The 5,082-nt window shown below is 32.7% G+C and overlaps 1 long non-coding RNA gene across 1 annotated transcript; it reads left to right on the top strand.

The window, feature by feature from the left end:
• Positions 1-1,510: 1,510 nt before the first annotated feature.
• LOC149193559 (uncharacterized) lies at positions 1,511-2,345 on the top strand. The gene is made up of 3 exons (XR_016254968.1): positions 1,511-1,670; positions 1,773-1,837; positions 1,931-2,345. It is a non-coding gene; the product is annotated as an uncharacterized LOC149193559 (long non-coding RNA).
• Positions 2,346-5,082: the final 2,737 nt, after the last annotated feature.

The raw sequence follows: 5,082 nt of genomic DNA, 5'->3' as shown, positions 1-5,082 counted from the left end.
AAGTTTCAATATAAATCTTTATTTTTTTAGTAATTTCTAAAGCTTAACTCCTAAATTAATGTAAATATTATCCATTAAATTATTAATCCTTAAACTATACCCCATAAATACATTTCTAACCATTAAATAAGATAATAGATTGAAAAGCACATATTAGATAAAAAAAAAATGTTAATTAAAAACATCACTTCTCATGTATTATCTTGAAATAAATACATTTTCCTTACAAATAAAAATAATCATAGTAAATACATTATTTCATTATTTTAAGCTTAATAAATCATCACAATTATTTCTTAAACACTTCTTATAATCATAATTTTATGAGAACGATCATTGGGTGTTTGTAAAATTTAACATTTAAAATAATATTTAACAATTAATATTATTTAGATGTCGACTCAATTAAAAGTTAATAAAAGGTTAAAAGTAATATAGAGACCGGTATTTGGGAGATGTTGTAGTATCTATAAACGAGAATAACTAGTAATTGCACTAGATGTTGCAAAGGAAATGTTGTAAGGCATAAATTCGAGAAACATTGTGATATATAAAGAATCATTGAAGATAAAAATTAGTAAATAAAATGTTGTTCAAAAGTAGAAGATAAAGAGAAAAAACTTACATTATGGCAAATCGACAGATTTATAACCTTTCCAAGATAGATTGCCTCTTAATCTTCAAAGATGGTCTTTCAAGTTCCAATATAAAATATTTAATAGACTTTGAAAAAATACAGGCAACAAACGGTAACATGTCTAATACCAATTGTAACATGTCACACATAAAAAAATTAAAACTTTTAACTTATATAATACAAGCTTATCTAATACCTAGGACCTAATTAAAACTTTTAACTTATATAATACAAGCTTATCTAATACCTAGGACCTAGAACTATAGTCATGACAGTCAAGAGTAAACTTATGTTCTTGATCTTTCATATGCTATTCACAAAGTTTATAACATTATACATAAAGTTATAACACTTAACCCTTACCCATCGATTATGTGGTAAACATCTACACATCATTTCATTTAATAGGTATATTAATCCTGTTATACACCTTCGAGACCTATGCACTTAATACAACTTAAGGAAAGTGGTCATTCATACCTCTTGTCACATCTACATGTCATATATACTTAAGATCATAAAAAAAAAGTAATATTAATACCCTCACAAAGCATATGCCTTTCTACTCAAACATTAATACAACATATTTAATAAAGAGATGCCAAATATTTATAGTGTAGCACAAAACTTTACATTAAGTATTAATTAAAAAGAGATTAGCAGTTTCATGGTACTAGTGTTTTAATTGTTACATAACTATAATTGGTTTTTATTGACAGGGGTCATCCGACCCTAGGCTCCAAAACTTTCTTGAGTGCTACCTGGATTCATCACAAGTGTTGATCTAGTTGCTTTTTGATCGCACGACCAACATTGGTCTAGGGTTCATTTTGGTAACTACCCAACCTAACTCACCCTCAGTCTTCAATTTGTGTTGTTCGTTAAGAGAGGGTTTCGCTCTTCAATTTTTTCTGGCGATGGAGGCCCCTTGACTCTTCCAACACCCGATATCGCTGGTAATGCTAGATTCTGAGAACCCATTTCATTTTCTCACCTCTCAGAGGCATCTACATCTCGACAAGCATGTCCATAGGTATGTCGGTGGCATAAATGATTTCTTTTCTCCCTTTACTACTCTGGTTTATAGTTTCTATGATTTTGTATTTGAAATTATGTTTGTTATGGTTATTTGCAGGTAGTGGTCCATTGGCCAACTACATTAACATTTTTACAGACTCGGTGCAACAGGGACTCATCATGGTGGGTAATTTCTTGTGCAATTTTGGTTTATTTGTTTTTTGTTAACTCTGGTTGCCAACTAGTTAAGTTTTCCTATTCTGGCTACCCTGGTAGGTTACCTTGCGACTCGGTATGGAGTTCAATGGACTCCAACCACTTGTTCCACCGTCGCATCTTCAAGGAAACATCACATGTGCACTTCTGGCTATTGGGGTGTAGCTTAATGCCCATGATTGGTGTCGTATTGAACATCCAATGGTTCTTGTTGCTATTCCAAAAACTTAGATTATGCTATTGTAGCTTAGGGTATTTCTGTTGGATAAAAGATAGGCTCTGTTTTCCTTTAAGGAAGGTGATAGATTCCAACTATAATTTCATTCTTCCATGAAGCTCTTACCTAGTTTTCATCATTTGTTGCTCATTAAATTTGAAGGCTCTGCCCTAATGGGCTCTTGGTACATTGAAAGTTATGATTTTTGTGAAGAAATGATTTCTCGAGTTTTTGAATTCGGATTTATGGTAATATTATAGCGGTTGAGTTTGGAACCACGTTATTTTTGTTAATAGCCATGTGGCCTATTACAATTTTCTATTTCTGATATTTATTTGACGATTAAACTTGTATAAATTATCACTTATGCGAGTTCGGGGTTATTTTTTCTCCTTCCCATTTATTTCAGTTGCATTCAGTTATCTCCGCCTTCATTTGTCTCTTCAAAGTTTGAACCCTCCAGAATGGCCTATCTGATATCATTGGGGTGTTTTGAGATGGAAATATGAGGGTTTGATTTTTTTTCTTCTAGTTCACCGAACCCTCGCAGTTGTCAAATTAATTTTCTGCTAATCACTATAGGTAAAGGATTGAGTATTAAATGTAGTGTTTGTTATGATTCTATCAATTGTGTTTGTTTGAACAGTTATTAAATTTCGAATCCTAGCTTCTGTCACTGCTCACATTGTAACCCAGAATTATTATATTGTGTCTAGATGACTTCCGTTGAGCAAGTATTTAGTTATTTTTCATGGCTCAAAATCGTAACAGTGAGGATTTAATATGAATATTTGTTGCTATGATAATAACCAAACCCTTTGTATTCAAAAAGGTTATTTCTATTCTCCCACTGATAAGAGATTTACACATAAAGCACACATGGTTGTTTTCTTTTACATTTTCCTGCTATTTCATCTATCTTTGATTTAAAATGGTTTACTGTGCATCCTTTCTTTTGACTTATGAATTCACTATCCTATAGTCATCAAATAATTCTTTTGTTTCTTTTTATTTCCCATACAGTCAAACATATAACATATACATCACCTACTATTCTTCCACAGAGAATTTAACAGCTAATTAATATTCATCAGGCAAAAACATAGTAGATGGAAGTAAGCACAAAACATATAATTTTATTTCTTGTCTATAGTTTTAATTCATAAACACTTATCTGTGAGTTGAGACTCCTTAATTTATAGGAATGACCTTCCACTCGACCAAGGAGGATTAGGCTATTACGTCCTGATCCTCCCCCCGTGCTTCTTCACTCATAAAAAACTTTTTGTAGCGGTTATAGATTCACTACCATCAAGACCTCTCCCCAGTCCATCCTAAAATTCATTAATGCATAGACTATGTCTAAATACGGAGTTCCATTTGCACTAGTCCATCTTCAGAATTATCCTAGCAGGCTCTTTCCTTCTCTCCTTTTCCTACTCCTATCCCACCTCGAGTTCTCCAACTCTTTGGAAATAAAAAGGAAATAAGGAAATAACTACTCATAAATCTCTGGTGAAAGAAGAATCACTTAATACTAGTTACATAACTAGATTCTAATAATTAATGCCGATACTCTACTTCTTCCAATTTCTTACTGTTGATCTTTCCTCCATGATGTGACCAATTACCCATGACTAGTATTTTGGCTAATGTTATATATGGATATATATAAATACATATAGTCTTTTTACTTCTCTATCTCATTTATAATTTTTTTTCAAACAATAAACTGGGATCACATTTGGTATAAATTTCTCATAACCAACATTCCAGTGTGCGATAATTTAACTCATTTCACCATTACAAGAACAACTTCTCGTAAGAGAATAAACCGCCCAAAAAATGTAATGCTATGAATGCACCTCAGATCAATAACATTTAGTTTCCTGTTACTTAGCATATTTTAGTACTTATCTACATTTTGTTGATCTGCTGAGGATAAACTCCAATTTAAAATACAACTTACTTTAAAACTCGATTTGTGCTCAGCGCAAAATTTACATGAATGAGATTGAATTTGTCTAAGCACAGATGACCAATTCCACTCCACTCACGTACCATGGTTAAGAGAAGCACTTGGAAGTAGTGTCGAGTAAGGGCGAGGTCGACCAACTGCGTCACAAGCCTTATAATTTGTAAGTAACTTAATACTAGTCGAATCAATCAAATGATTCAAACTATTTTAATTGTCTAACACCTAAATCAAGGGCCCACGAATGTACACGTAACTTGAGAGGGGATTTGATTTTAGAGGGAAACACCTTAGAGCATAAATATTTAAATATTGCCAAAATAAAAATAAAAAGTTAAAAGTAATTAAAATAATAAATTTAATTTGTTATAATGTAATTTTGTTCTGGAGGGAAATGTAGCCCCTCCAATTCAAGTTAGAAATTATGGTATAGGAAAAATTAAATGAATAATTATAACTTACGTTGGTGAATCTTAAGTTAATAGTGGTCAATAAACAAATAATCTTATAGTCTTGCTCTGGAAAGAACTAATAAATTGAAAAACCAAGAGAGATCTCCATTGGTACCTGGTAAGTACTAATAACGATTCCATAACCATATTTAAATTTAATTAATAAGCACATAAAAACTTAAGACTTACAATATAACAAGATTCTTAATCGATGGATTTAAGTTTCAGAGAATAATAAAGGTCTCGATCAACATAGAATTTTGGAATGAGTAGGGTCACATCTCGTTAACTGAAAAAATGGATTTGCAAGATATCTCAAATACCTTTATCAAGATCGTCCATTGAGAAGGCAACTAGATGATTTCAGTGGATCTGGAGATGGCGAGCGAGGGTTTCGATCCGGGAACCCTAGGCCTATGGCCTAGGTGATGCAGACTCTGCAGCTGTGACACGCAGGTACGAGACTTTGCAGCGCTGGCGGACTTTGCAAGCTTGTCTGCTTTCTGTTTTGGGCATTCGGGTTTGGAGACAGCTGGGAGTCAAAAGTCTCTTTTCAGACTGGCGGAGT

Source organism: Pinus tabuliformis, chromosome 2_2, assembly GCF_031772625.1.
Source record: "Pinus tabuliformis cultivar Carrire ecotype Pingquan chromosome 2_2, CPIR1, whole genome shotgun sequence".
NCBI classification, from domain to species: domain Eukaryota; kingdom Viridiplantae; phylum Streptophyta; class Pinopsida; order Pinales; family Pinaceae; genus Pinus; species Pinus tabuliformis.
This window is presented reverse-complemented; position numbering and strand designations above follow the sequence as displayed.